The 15211-nt window shown below is 48.4% G+C and overlaps 1 non-coding gene across 1 annotated transcript; it reads right to left on the minus strand.

Annotated features, from left to right (window-relative positions):
* Positions 1–3764: 3764 nt before the first annotated feature.
* Positions 3765–3837, minus strand: TRNAE-CUC (transfer RNA glutamic acid (anticodon CUC)). Its single transcript has one exon. It is a non-coding gene; the product is annotated as a tRNA-Glu (tRNA).
* Between the last annotated feature and the right edge of the window lie 11374 nt (positions 3838–15211).

Here is a 15211-nt window from a genome sequence, read left to right on the forward strand (position 1 = left end):
ACGAGGCCGGAAGAGGTACCGCCCCACCTGCTAGAAAAGCCCTTGCCCCACTCAGTGGTAGGGACTTGCTTGTCTGCCCACCTGCCTCTGCCTGGAGGACCCGGGCTGTGGCTTCTGCGCGCAGCACTTGTCTGACACCTGTCAATCACCTCCATCACGCAAGTCAAACAAACGACTACAGCATATGTAAAGAACTGTCAAAACTCAGGGGTAAGAAAACAAAGAACCCAATTAAAAAGTCGTTGATAGACCTGGACTCTTCACCAAAGAGAACATACAGGTGGCAAATGAGCACAGGAAAGGTACTCACTATCATCAGCCATCAGGGAAATGCAAATTGAAACCACGATGGGCACCGCTACATCCCTGTTGGAATGGCTAAGATAAATATTGACAATACCAAGGGCTGGTGAGGCTGCAGAACCGTAGCTCGTTCTGTATTGCTAGTGGGAATGCAGAATGGTGGAGAAAACACTCTGGAAAACGGTTTGGCACTTTTTCTTATAAAGTTAAGCACACACCATATGAGCTAGCAATCCCACTGTTGGGTATTCACCCTAAAGAAATGAAAACTTATGTTTATACAAAAGCCTGTACAAATGTTTGTAACAGCTTTATTCATAATCACCAAAAACTGGAAGCAAGTCCTTGAATGGTTGAATGGAAGGAGCATCTGTACAACGGAGTGCTATCAGCAATAATAAGAAATGGACTATTGATACTGAGAGCATCCCGTACCCACACACCTCTCGTCACCCTTCCCAGCTCCTCTGGCAAGACGTGGACAGGCCTCGCCTCTACTCGGAGCAGACAGATGAATCTCCAAGACATTTTGCAAAGTGGAAGAAGCCAATCTGAATGGTATGTTGACAGTGGTATCGACAATGCCCATTTATGTGACATTCTGGACAAGACAAAATTATAATGACAGAACCGATCGGTGGTTGCCAGGGGCTGGGGGTGGGGCATGACTGTAAAGGAACACCATGATGGAGCTTGGGGGGCTGATGGAATGGTTTTATATCCTGATGGTCCTGGTGCACACACAAATCTATACACGCGTAAAAATTCATACAACTATACACCACAAAAGGCAATATTACTGTAGGTTAATTTAAGATGCATCGTTTAAGATTAAAAAAAATGTTTTTTGGTCGCACCGCACGACCTGCAGAACTTCCCGGACCAGGGATTGAACCTGTGCCCCCTGCATTGGAAGCGTGGAGTATTAACCACGGGACCGCCAGGGAAGTCCTAAGATGCATCATTTAAAAGTCATCATTTGCTGCACGGATGAATGGATGAAGTTTATTTGCAAATCAGACCGACTTCCAGGATTTCTTAGTTACTTTGCCTCATTCTAGCCAAGATAGGTGACTCTGTTGGACTAGAAATGAGAAATTTCACCCAGGACACTAGAGGGCTTGACTACTGCGGCACTGGTGTCTTCCTTTGATGTTAAACCACAAGATACAAGTTTACGTGTTGATGGGTCCAGAACTGTGGGGTCTTCTCAGGCCCTGGATACAGAGTTCTCTCTCCTGCAGGAAGACCTGAGTGACTGGAACATCACAGTAACTGGAAACATCAGAACTAGCAGTTATACTCCAATAAAGATGCTAAACACACACACACACACACACACACACACACGCACGCACGCACGCACGCACGCACGCACCAGAGCTGGTCAGGTCCCCTGCAGGCATATCTCTGGTTCTGAGATGGCGGGCAAAGCACTCCAGCTTCTGACACCCAGCTTCCCTGCCCACAGAATGGATCAAATTCCTAACTTACAAGGTAGTTGTGTGTGAGAGTGCTTTCCAAAGTGTGACTTGTCGGTGGCAAAGTGGAGGCCGTTGAGCATCCCATACCCGCACACCTCTCGTCACCCTTCCCAGCTCCTCTGGCAAGACGTGGACAGGCCTCCCCTGTACTCGGACTGCCCTGTTGGGAGGCTGCCCTTGCAGTCCCTGTAACCTGATTCTGTCTGTCAGGAAAGGCCAAGTCTGGGGGCTGGCACACTTCATTTGGGTTTGATTAATGGGGCTGCGGAGGGTCTTCGGGGCACATTCGCTCTGATGCACTCTTCTTTCCAGCACCAGATATGCCAATTATCTGTGTTTTCCTTCGGGGAAGAAGGAGGAAATGGGCTGTTAGTAAAAACACAGACTCACTTATTATAATAAATCGTAGTGAAAAGTAAAATAAACATGACCCCCCTCATAAAGGGTGAATCTGAGACGCTTTCTCCTTGGTTGACCAGTGGTGCAGGCAGTGGCATTCACCACACTTTTAGGGGCACATGGGCTATCGTGGAGCAATAACGTCAACAGTTAGGCTACGGAAATGCTACCGAGGCTTGATGTTTTTGTTACACGAAGCACTCGTACAAATTATGAAAATCCACTCCCAATGGGCAAGTGAGAGAGAGATAATTCACAACAGAGAAAAAGGAGTTAGGGAACATACACGTGGGAGAATGTTCAACCTTACTGGTGATTAAAGAAATGAAAATTAAAATTTTAACGAGATACCTTTCATTGCCTATCGAGTTAACAAAAACATCAAAATAAAATAAGTAATGCTGGTAAGGTCCAGGAAATTCATAGGATGCTGGTAGACGTATAATTTGGTACAACTATTTTCGAAAGCAATTTGGTAATATGTATTAAGAACCATAAAAGATATCCATACCTTTTCTGATGTTTATGTCATTTAACCAGTAATCCATGTGAGTAAATCTGACCAAAAGAAAAACACCTAATGTATAAACAATGTGACCAAAAGAAACAACTCTAAATACACCAAAAGAAAAATTCTATGTACAAAGTTATTCATCACAGTATGTTTGGAAATAACCTGAATATCCCTGAACTATTTTGCCTACATCTAAAAAGTGGTTGCAAAGGGTTTTAAACACCTTGTAGAGGTATTTATGATATAATGTTGGATTATAAGGCAAGTTATAAAGTTGTTTATATAGTACAGCTTCAGTTATGCAAACGAGCCTTTACAGAGACGGGAAGAAAATTGAACGAAACAGCAATGATGGTCATATTTTCAAAATGGGACATATTTAATTTTTTAGTTCTAACCTGTTGTCATATCTATTTTTGTTTTTTAATGAAAATATATTCAGGGAGGAAAACAAGGAAGGATTAAAGATGAGCTCAGATCTTCCTAATGACCCATAGCTCATCTATCATTCATGACTGTATCTTAATGTTTCTTGGGCCTATTTATATGGTCAACCCCCATGACCTCTGGCTAATGAGTTCCTTACGTTGTCACTGCTGTGCAGAGGACGACTTCCTTTCCGCCTGAGTCTACCTTTTAAGACTGTAAGGAAGCCCTTGGATCCCATGAGTGCTGTTGTATTAGCTGATGTGGGCAGCATCCATGCTCACAGCTGCCCAGAAGCTTCTGTAGGTCCCAAGCATGGCTGGTAGAATGTCTCTTAGGGTACCAACTGCAGGCATCGGGCAACATCCAGGAAGTTGGATATGTTTACACCCGACAGCCAGCCTATCCCCCATCGAGGAATATTCATCTGGTCTCTCGGTGCCTGGCCCGGCATTTGGAGAGGAACAGAACAAAGAACCGAGAAAGGGGACGTGTATCAGGGTAGCACCTGTGAGGAGTGGCCAGGCCGAGGCCCAGTTCTGGTGGAGGGTGCGCCCGGTCCAGGTCCAGGAACAACGCCTTTCTGCTTTTTTTTTTTTTTTTTTTTTGACTGCGCCACACGGCTTGTGGGATTTTAGTTCCCCGACCAGGGATCGAACCCGGGCCCTCGGCAGTGAGAGTGCAGAGTCCTATCCACTGGACCACCAGGGAATTCCCAGGAATGCCTGTCTGCTTGATTCTGGAGGGTCCAGGGAGGAGGAGGAAAGATTCACCGGAACCTGGAGGTGATTTGTGGTTTGGGGTTGAGGTAGAGCAAGGGGGTGCCCCTTGGGGTGAGGGCGTAAATTCACAGAACCCCAGACACAGCCGGGTTATTCTCTCCAGCCAGGAAGTTGGAATAGCGAGGAAGTTGGTGGACTACCTCCCACTTACCCCCATATTCACTCAGGGCCTTTGGTTCCCCCAGTTCTGTTGTCAAACCCCGCCCTGCCTCTCCAGAGTTAGGATGCGTTTATGGCCAGCCCCAGCCCCGGGACGTGTCTGGTCCTTCTCTGCCTCATCTTCCGGATTCCCCTCCATGCTCTCTGCTTCGGATCTGCCCTGGAGGCCGCAGGAAAGGAGGTGTCTGCAAGGGTCCCCGTGGGGGTGGGGGGGTGGGGCTTCAGAGCATCCAGCCTGTGCCTGGCCTTGCAGCTCCCAGCTCGGTCACCTGAGACCTGTAATTTTCACAACCGGGTTCTAGATTGTTCCTTTTACTGTCCCCTTGTTATTGAAGCTACCTTAAGTGTGTACCTGTTCTTTGCCACCAAAATTTCCCTAAACAAGCCTCCTTTGTTTTCATGAATTTCTCTGACGGCGGCTGCATGTTATTCTCTCCTCTGTGGTTTTCAGCTCTTCAGGATGCAAAATTCCTACTGAAAACCAAGAGAAATCCTTGACTAAACCATGAGCAAAAATATTTTAAATAAAGCATCTGTTCAGTCACGTTCATACTGCCTCCACATTACACATCTTGTGATCATGGGGCCCAGACTTGATGCAAGGCACTGAGTCCAGGGACATGTGGTTGATGGATGGACCAACGGGGAGTGGCCCCTGGCCTTTGGTGTCCAGCTACTTTGTTCCCTGTCAAGCCACAGATGAGATTTAGAAGTATACTAAATAAATCAGATTCAATAACACTGAAAACAAAACCCTCCTGGTTGATATTACCAAGAGCCATCAGATATCCAATTTCCTGTAGTGAATGTCTTATTGCACTAAGCTGCCCAGTTCTTTCCTGACAAAGAAGAAAGTCAGATGGTCTTTAGGAGAAAATAAGGAGCCAGCCTGCTGCAGGAACAGAGAAAGGACCAAGAGGAGGGAGGTCACGGCAACAACCAATAAAGTGTCTGTGCTTTACTCAGTCCTCAGAGAAACCAAGGTGGGTTCCTGTCTGCATTGCACAGATAGGAAAAGAGCAGCCCAGAGAAGTTGAGTAACTTGCACACCGTCACACAGCAAGCAGGTGCTGGAGCTGGAATCTCAGACAGGAACGAGTGTCAGTAAGAACTGAAACAACTGGAGAGAACCAGCCTGGGGCCCAGTGAGTCAGCACCAAACCCCAGGAGGGGACCCACTGAACATTGCTTTGGCTACAAGGTCACAAGCAGTCATCTCCAGGAAGCACGGGGCTGGGAGGGGCTGCAGAGCTTCAAAGCTCCCCTCCTGCTCCCCCAGAGCACCAGGCACAAATGGAAAGCTTGCCCCTCAGGGCTCAAGTCTCGTGACGCCACCTGGCCCCTCTCCACTATGGGCGTATAACTTATCTCTGGGGACATCTCCAGCCGGGACACGCATGCAGCCACGCATGCAGAAGCTGCTGCTTCTCCTGCACACAGTGTAGCGTTGGGAGGCCCCAGAGCCAGCCGTGCACGGGCCCCTCTGAAGTTGAAAGGTTTTCTGAGTCTCGGGGCTCTCATCATGGAGAGCAGCTACAAACTGGATGACTCCCCCTTCCTTTCTGTCACCGGTGTCGGGACGTTAGGGAGGATGTCACTTTTTGGCCCCAAGCATCCTTGTGAAATAGGCATCTGGCAGGGCCTGTGTCCTGTGGGACTTTCATGACCAAGTCACTCGTTCCCCCCGGCATGCGTGTGCCAGGCACCTGGGAGTCTGGAAACTTTCCTGAGCCCAAACAGACGGGAATCCCTGTCCTTGAGGGGTTCCATGTCTGGGGGCGGGAGGGAGCCAGTAATAATAATCACAGGAAGACGGCGTGGATGGCCTTTAGGAAGTGGAGATTACCGCGGAGAGATGAAAACTGAGAAGAAAGAGAGAAGAAAGAGACCAGCCACGGGTGTGGAGGGAAGATAAGTGACAGGTTCCCTAAGAAGGTGACAGAGCCTCTAAGGTGGCGGCATTTCAGAGACTTGAAGGAGGCAGGCCCAGGGCGAGGCCGTTCCTGTGGCGGGGGTCTCAGCGATAGGGCACTGCAGGCAGAGGCCCGAGGGCCTGGGGAGACAGAAGACCAGCAGGGGCGGGCAGAGTGGGGCAGGCCAAGGCAGGTGAAGGAGGGCTCGGGTGGGAGCCGGGACCAGCGCTCCATCTGATGTTGGATTTGAACAGGGCTCGGACGAACTTGTGCTTACCAAGGGGAGAGGGACGGGGGAGGGACAAGTTTGGGGTATGGGATTAAATACACACACTACTATATACAAAATAGGTAACCAACAAGGATCTACCGTATAGCACAGGGAATCATACCCAATGTCTTACAATAACCTGTAATGGAATATAATCTGCAGAAGAACCCCTGAATCACTATGCGATGTATACCCGAAACTAATGCCATATGGTAGATCAACTATACTTCAATCAATCAGTAAAAGGAGCCGTGGAGCTGCTCGTGGGGCACAGAGCGAGGCGGTGGCAGGAGAGCCCGGAGGAGGGTGCCAGGATGTGAGGGTGGGGTGGCGGGGTCCAGCGTGGAAGGTGGTACCGTCCCTGTGATCAACACCGGCTCAGTCAGGACGGTACATCGTATAAGGCAGAAGTCTGGTTGATGAATACTCGTGCCCAGCCCTCGGTATGAATGCCACCCAGCCTCGGGTGTATTGCTTGTGTGGTGACGTCTTTTGCTCAAAACTTGTAAAACGTAGAGCCACTTGGAAGAGCCGTACGACATCGCAGATGGAAGGAGACTTTGGGGTCCCTCTGTCCACTTCTCACTGAGCAGATGAGGACAGGACGACTCAGAGAGATGAAGTGGTTTTTCTAAAGTCAAACGAATGATTCTCGAACTTGAATTTGTGTACATGTCACCTGGGGGGGGGTTCATTCAGACCCTGTGGATCTCGGGGGAGCAATGGAGGCTGGGGGTCTTTGGGACCAGGAGGACAGAGAGGGTAAGGCCTGGGTGGGAGACAGACCGTCCCCGTAGATACTGAGGATGTGATGGGGCCAGACTTACTGTGAAGTGATTTGAAAGCTCTGAAGATCATCACAGGAATGCATCCCGAGCCCAGGGTCCTGGATCTGCACAAAAAGACCCTTCACGTGGGCCCTGACGAGGCCGGCGATGGACGGTGTTCACATCTGTAGCCTCAGCATTTTCCTGGGGCCTGGAGACCCAAAGGAGACGGGAACTGTGGGCAGTGGGATGAAGGAAAACTGAAAAGGCCCTGGAAGTTTTGTATTTCCCCGGAGAAGGGAGGGCTGACGGACTCCCCAGTCCCCAGGACCGCTCTCTGCCCACAGCGACCCGAGCCCCGTCTGTCCTGCTGTCAGATGATGCCTGAGCCAGAGGAGAACCCTCACCGCAGGCAAAGCGGAGAGGTTGGGGGTGGAGATTGAGATCCCCCTGTGGGGAAGTCCAGCCTGCCTCCGCCCTCTGTCTGGGGATGGACACGCCTCCTTGGCACCCAGTTTGCTCCCCACTCCTGCCCACGTCCTGTGTCCCAGCACTCACAGTCAGTACTCCCACCCCTGGAAGTCAGCCCTGAGTCTGATAGGTCCTGCTGGGGACATTATTTTAAGTGGCTATCCTGGTGCAGTGATTTGGGGGCTCAGGAGAAATTGGGGGAAACATCCTCAACATGTCTGCAGTCAGCAGAATAATGGTCCCCAAAGATGTCCCCATCCATATTCCCACATGGGAATACGTGATCTTACCCACAAAGGCACGCTGTGCTTTATCAGAAACAAGCAAATAAAAACACAGCAGATGGAAGCCACCAATATAAATGACACGGGTAACCACGACACTGGTCGCCTTCCTTATATCTACTCTCCCTTTTTCCATAGGTGCAGAATTACCATGTTGAGTGGAGGAGGGGACCAAGGAGAGCAGCTGCCTTAACAGCCAGGTATGGCCGTGCCTCACAGCTCTGACCATGGGATACTAGGGGAGTTTGCTGGGAGAGGTTTCTGGAACAGCTCCTTAAGAGGTGGACAGAGCGGGGCCCGGGCCCTTTTGGCCTATTTTCTCTCCCTCCTGCTTTTGGGCTGGAATGTGGATTTGAGAGCTGGGCCTCCAGCAGCCATCTAGATCCATGAGGTTCTGGGAAGCGGGGAGTCAGCCACAGGACAGAAAGCAGAGAGCGAGCAAAGGACCCCAGGCCCGGAATCACATAGCTTCTCTGAACACCCAGCCCCCAGACTGGTTCTATGAAAAAGAAGAAAATAAACTCTTGTCTAAGTTTTTTCTGGCCTCTGTTAATAGCAGCAAATTGTCATTCTAATTGATGTAGCTCGTACTGGAGATAGCATTGCACAGAAGTGTCTTAACAGGAAAGCACTCAAGCTGTACTGAACGTGGTCTGTGCGATCCTGTAGTGAAGTCGGGGGCCGCGGCAAGCTCGGTGGGCCTTGCTTTCCTCATCTGCAGATTGCGCTGCTAGTGGGGTTGGGTGGGAGGGCTACTGTTAAGCACTTAGGACTGGGTTTAAGATGCACCGATATAATCGGTTATTTATATCAGAAATGGGATGATTACTTAATGCTATGCTATATTGAAAAGGACAGAGAAAGAGGCCCTGTACTGAGAACAACAAAACACGAACAGGATGCACTAGAAATAACCTAGAAGCTCACAGGACACAAATGATTTGCTGGTGGGTGGGCTGGCCTTGTCTCCACATATGCCACCACCCAGCTCTGCATTCTGACCATGCAGGCGTGGGAGAGCTTCCCGCCCAGCAAGGCTGGCTGGCAGCCTCTGTGGCTGGCGCCTTTCTCTGCATCCTGCCCGTCGGTCAGCCTGTGTCCTGGGCCCGCGGGGACACGTGGCAGGGAGCCAAGTCCGGTGGAAGGCATGAGGCCGGATGTTTCTTTTGCCTCTAAATGTGCTGTGTACACAGACCCCCGTCACCATTCAGATACCCAGAACCGAGGCGACAGGTGACAAAGCTCTCTGTCTCCAGCCCAGACATCCCTCCCTGGCATAAGAAAGAGTGTGGCTGCCATGGCTTGGGCGGACAGGGGACCCAGAGCTCCTTCCCCTGGACCCAGTCACATGTTCACATCTCTGGCAGAGTTGAAGTTATACAGTTAGTTCTTTAAGGATGAAAACTGGAGGTGGGAGGAGAAAAGAGAGGGATCGACAGAGTCAAGTCGGAGGAAGGGCGCAGGGGTAGGTTAGGTCGGACGGAGTTGCCATACACTTTGGGAACGACAGCCATGCAGGCGAAGGGGGCATCACAACTTAGCACAGCCTGGGCTCCTGCGATTGGTAGCTGGCACCTGGACGAGGGATAGCTCTCACCTGCCTTCCTGGCTGGAGGGGAGAGAATGCCCTTCTGAGCTTGCTGGTTCCTTTCAAGGCACAAAGACCAGAGGAGGTGTGGAAAGCTGCCGGACCTCTACCCACTCTGAGTCTCTGAGCTGCTTCCTGGTTTTCATGGTTTTCCCACAAATCCACTTTCTCACAGTTTCTAATTCACAGAGACTGGATTTAAGGGTGGGCTGAGACCTTAGGCTTGCCTCGCCCGCTCTGCCCCTATAGACACTGCAGCAGATTTCTCAGTCCACGTGGAAAGTAGATCTCGGGGTGCTGGGGAGAGCGGTCTCCAAGGAGTTCTACATGTGTGGACAGGACAAAGCCTACAAGGAGGACTTTGGGGAGGCCAGGCTCCAGGCCAGGAGTAAGGGATGGATCCACCAAGAATGGAGCTATGAGCGGTGGCCTCAGGCCCTCCTGTGTGGGCCACCCCAGACGTGTTGGGGGGAGAGAGTAGGTGAGAGGCGGGAGAGAGCACAGCACACCAGGGAGAGGTTTTCTGCATGTTTCCTATGGCATCCGTGGTCCTATGTGCAAATCCTGCTCCCTTGGTGATGAGCTGTGAGACCCAGGGGAAGGCACTGAACCCGCCGAAGCATTTTGTTTTAATTGAGATATAATTGACATTAACGTTATATTAGTTTCACGTGTACAACATAATGATTTGATACTTGTATATATTGTGAACTCAGTTCAATGGAATGACACATCATGTACCATGAATAAGATCCTGCTGAAACAAGTTTATGTTCTATGTTTTCTGTAAAAGAACATGACTCACTAAGTGACTTAAAATGCTTCAAGTGTTTGAACCCAGACATAAGCATGTGGCTTTACTATTAACTTTGTGTATAGTCTTGTTAAGAGATAAACTGAGGCATGTTAAAATTTTTTAAGGGTTGATCTGGGCAAAAATCAATTTGATTTGGGAAATGGTTGGAAGCGCTGAGCAGAGGCTGGGGGGGAGAGGTACAGGAAGAAGGCGGAAGCAAAGCAAGGAGCTGACTGATGGCTGCAGCTTGAGGCCCAGGGGGCTGTGTGTGATTGTTTGCCCTTAGCGTTTTGATTCATAACCTTGAGGCATTTATTTATTTATTTATAAATTATTTTTTATTTTTTGGCTGCACTGGGTCTTCATTGCTGTACACGGGCTCTCTCTAGTTGCGGCGAGCGGGGGCTGCTCTTCGTTGCGGTACGCGGGCTCCTCTGCGGTGGCTTCTCTTGCTGCAGAGCATGGGCTCTAGGCGCGCGGGCTTCAGCAGTTGTGGCATGTGGGCTCAGTAGTTGTGACTCGTGGGCTCCAGTGTGCAGGCTCAGTAGTTGTGGCGCACGGGCTTAGTTGCTCCACGGCATGTGGGATCTTCCCGGACCAGGGCTCGAACCCGTGTCCCCTGCATCGGCAGGCGGATTCTTAACCACTGCGCCACCAGGGAAGTCCCACCTTGAGGCTTTTACAGCTTGGATTTTGGGTTGCTGGCATGGGCTGCCGTGGCATTGGAGCCATCGCAGGCCATTCCCTCCATGTGTAGTTAATTGAGCGGTCCATTCCTAAATGATTTCCCTTGTCAGTTAGCACCCATTCGTAAAGCTGCATTCCTGACATTGTTCAACTCAGTTGTAAAACAGCAGAAACATTAAGAATAGTTCAAGCATGTACTTTTGCTATAAATTAAACTGCGGTAACTGCATCATAGGTACATAGGGTTCTGACTTATTTCCCATAAATTTATTTGTAAATGTCACTGTAGCTTTTGAGGGACATGATTCAACCCAAAGGAGCATCCCTCTGCAAGGTGGGCGTGTTACAACCAGCACAGAAGCCTTTGGGGTGTAATTTCTTCCCACCTCTGTGGGGAGCTTCCAGGGCATGAGGCTGGGAGGAAAGCTGACATCGCAGAAGGTCCGTTCCCACTTAGGGTGTTTTTCCCCAGAGCCAGAGCAGCTTGGAAGCCAACGTTTCCTCGTGTGGAAGCTTCTCCTCAGGAGATGCCTTTAGCAGGAGCCCCATTTGGTTTGTGGAAATGGCTTCGAGCCCCTCTTGGCGTGGCTACTGATCACTGAGAAGGCCCAGGGCCTGGGCCCCAGAGTCGCTCCAGGGGCGCCAGGGCCGTTGGCAAAACAGACTAGGACTGGCCTGTTGCCGATGAGAGGCCAATGAAATACTCTCTAACACGCTGGGAAACCTCCTCGCAGGGAACTAGAAGAAATCCCTCTGAATTATGAATAATGAGAGACTGCAAAACAAGGGACATGGAATAGATAACCAAGGTATTAAAATAAGAACATGAGTAAAAAATGGGGGAATGTTCAGATTTCATTGTTCATGAAGAGGCAGCAGATAAAGTGGGTCCGGGGCACCTTGCTGATTGCAGAGGAAGAACACGGGTGGGCATTTCTACGCAGGTTTGGGGTGTATGGGCAGAGGTGATGACTGCACGTGTTAGACTCCAGCTTTTAATAAAGCTTTCTGCAAATGTGTGCTCTCCATCGGGCTGTGCTCCTCCTTAGAACGCAAGGTGCTTGGTGCCTCTTGGTTCCAAGATTGGGGACTAGTTGTCAGTTTCAGGGCAACAGAAAAGCCCTTCTCATCATCCTGTAACTATTACAAGAATCAGCTTCAAAGTTCATGTAATTCTGACAGTCATGCTAGTAACAAATCAAAGCTTTTAGTTGGGAGTATTTCTGTTTTAAAGTGGGATTGGTTAAAGCGCTCTCCCTTCAGGAAGATAAAAGAAAGAAACTGGCCTTGACTCTGAATTTATGAAAATGTACCAGGAAAAATTAGGATGCAAAAATAAGTGTGCACCCACGGGGATGGCTACAATAATTATAATAACAAAAGGACAAAAACAAGTGTTGACAGGAATGTAGAGAAATGGAAGACTTGTGTGTTGCTGGTGGGATTGTAAAGTGAAACAGCTACTGTGGAAAACAGTCTGGTGGTTCTTCAAAATGTTAAACATAGAATTACCATATGACCTGGCAATTCCACTCCTAGGTATACACCCAAGAGAACTGAACATATATGCCCACACAAAAACATGTACACAAATGTTCTTTTTTTTTTGAATTCATTAGTTTGTTTATGGCAATATCAGGGGCTTTTGAGGGTGTAAAATTGTTTAAAATCTGTATTTTAAATAGTACAACATTTAAAAAAATACTGAAATACAACAATGATGATACATATGTTTGTACAGAGTCTTACAGTTTTTCACGACATCTTTCCCTGTACCATCTCATTTAAAGTACTTATTATTTAAGCCTTGATTTCTAAAACTGATTTGAGGTGACACCCTCTCAAAAATGCATGCGTTCTTCAAATACGTGTAAAGTGTAGCACTATATTCTGGGAAGTAAGATGAGGATCCTAATAGTCGATGGTTTTCACACAGTGTCTTTCAGCCACGGCTCCCGTCTTAGACAATGCCAGGGTCGCTGTGTGTCCCTGTTTGCAGCTGCGGAAGTGAAGGAAGAGCCTTTATTTTAGCTCTACTAAAGCTACATGCCGTGTTGTAGATGAGTCTCACAGACACGAATGCTTGTCCCAGTGGCATGGTCTGTCTGTACGCTCAGTTGCAACTCACAGCTGACTCACAGACTTCCAGAGCAGGACGACGTCTTAGTGGTGACTCGGTTCTGCCCTCTACCTGATGTATAGAAATCCTACTCCTTCCTCACTACTGTCAGCCCATTTCTACTAAACGTTTATTCTTCTGTTGTCCGGGAGTTCCCTGCTTCAGAGGCAGCTCCAAACTGGCTTTAAATGGTGACTCATTGATAGGACACTGATTTCTCTCCTCACTCTTGAAATCTCAGGGATGACAGCTAAACCCTATTTCAAGGGAGAAATAGGGACGGTATCTCTTTCTATGTAAAGGCCTGTGGGTGAGTTACACAAATGTTCTTAGCAGGATTACTCATATAATAGCCCAAAATGGAATCAACCCAAATGCCTGTCAGCTGATGAACGGAAAACAAAGTGCGGTCCATCCATACAATCAGATATTACGCAGCCATGAAAAGGAGTGAAGTACTACCACCTGCCACACCACTGATGCGCCTTGAAAACACTATGCTAAGTGAGTGAAGCCAGAGACAAAGGACCGTATGTGGTATGATTCCATTTATATGAATAATTCAGAAGAGGTAAATCCACAGAGACAGAAAGTAGATTAGTGGTTGCCGGGGTGTGGGGAAAAATTGAAATGAATCGCTGCTCATGTGCCCAAGTTTTCGTTTCAGAGTGATGACAGTATTGTGTATCACAACTAACTAACTAAACGTCAGGGAGAACGAGGGTGCAGAAATCCTCTATTTACCGAAGTGGGATAATCATATTCTAATCTGTAGAAAGGTAAACGCCTTCACCCTGGAGATTTTTTGTGAAATGAAGTGGATATGGCTCCAGGGGAGGTGGAAACTACAGCGATGCCAAACGTGAGACAGGCGAAGCTCCCGTACGTGGCTGGTGAAAGCTGCCGTAACCAGTTTGGAAACCTCTTGTGTAATATCTATTAAATCTGAACATTATACGTGCCCGAACCCAGAAATTTTATCCCCAGGTGAAAGACCAACAGGAATGCAAGCACATGTACATCAGAAAGCATACATACGAATGCTTATCCTGGCTTAGTTTGTTACAACCAGAAATGAGGAAAAAGCAAACCTATATCCATGAACAGCAGAACAGGCAGACTGTGGTATCTTCATAAATGGAACATCATGTGATGAAATGAATGAATTGAAGCTACATGCCGTGTTGTGGGTGAGTCCCACAGACACGAGTTCCACCCAAAGAAGCCTGGCCAAAGGCACACCTAGTGCGTGAATCCCATCACACAAACTGCAAAGACAAGCAGAGCTCATTGATGTCATTGGATTCAGGTTGGTGGCGACCTCTGGGAGGTCGGAGAAAGGGTAACGAGTGGGAGGAGGCGTGAGGGGGCTCTGGGGTGCTCACTCATGACTGGTGTGTTTTTCTGTTCGTTAAAATTCAATTTTTAAGCTAGACTCTAAACTCTAAAGACAAGAAGCTTGATAATGAAATGCTTGGAACTACAATAAACGTTTTGTCAGTCTGGAGTTACAGGGTTTTGAAAACAGCATAAAGCCCTATGTTGCCCAGTCTCACAAAATTCAAACATTTCTTCTGTAAAACTTTGTGTTTACCCCAACTTTGAGAGCTAAAACATTTCTAGTATCATAAATAGCTACAACCGCAACTATGAGTCCTTCATTTAAGTGGTCATTTTTAATCTTAACATTTTTTTTAAAGTCATGAGCACATCTGGATCTTTTAATCATTAAAAACTCCTTTGTAAAAAGTCTTTTAAAAGCCCCTCTTCCTCAGGAAAGGAATCAGATCTCTTTGTTGACTTCAACATTTGGAGAGAAGATGTTGAGCCAACAATTCTTAATGTAGCTATAGGTATTTGATTTTGTTTTATAGCCTCATAATTCTCTTTACTGGTTCTCGACTCTCCTTAGCTTTTACTTTTAGTATGTTCACTTGTGTTAATTGTAGGTTTGTGTATGCGTTTGTGTGTATAAGTGCATACATGTGTGTTCACGTGTGGGGGGCAGAGAAAGGGAGAAGAGGTTTAGAAAGCAATGGAGAGGGACTTCCCTGGTGGCGCAGTGGTCAAGAATCCACCTGCCAATGCAGGGGACATGGGTTCGAGCCCTGGTCCAGGAAGATCCTGCATGCCGCGGAGCAACTAAGCCCGCGCGCCACAACTACTGAAGCCCGTGCACCACAGCTACCGAAGCCCGTGCACCTAGAGCCTGTGCTCTGCAACAAGAGAAGCCACTGCAGTGAGAAGC

This window comes from Tursiops truncatus, chromosome 9 (assembly GCF_011762595.2).
Source record: "Tursiops truncatus isolate mTurTru1 chromosome 9, mTurTru1.mat.Y, whole genome shotgun sequence".
Taxonomy (NCBI): Eukaryota; Metazoa; Chordata; class Mammalia; order Artiodactyla; family Delphinidae; genus Tursiops; species Tursiops truncatus.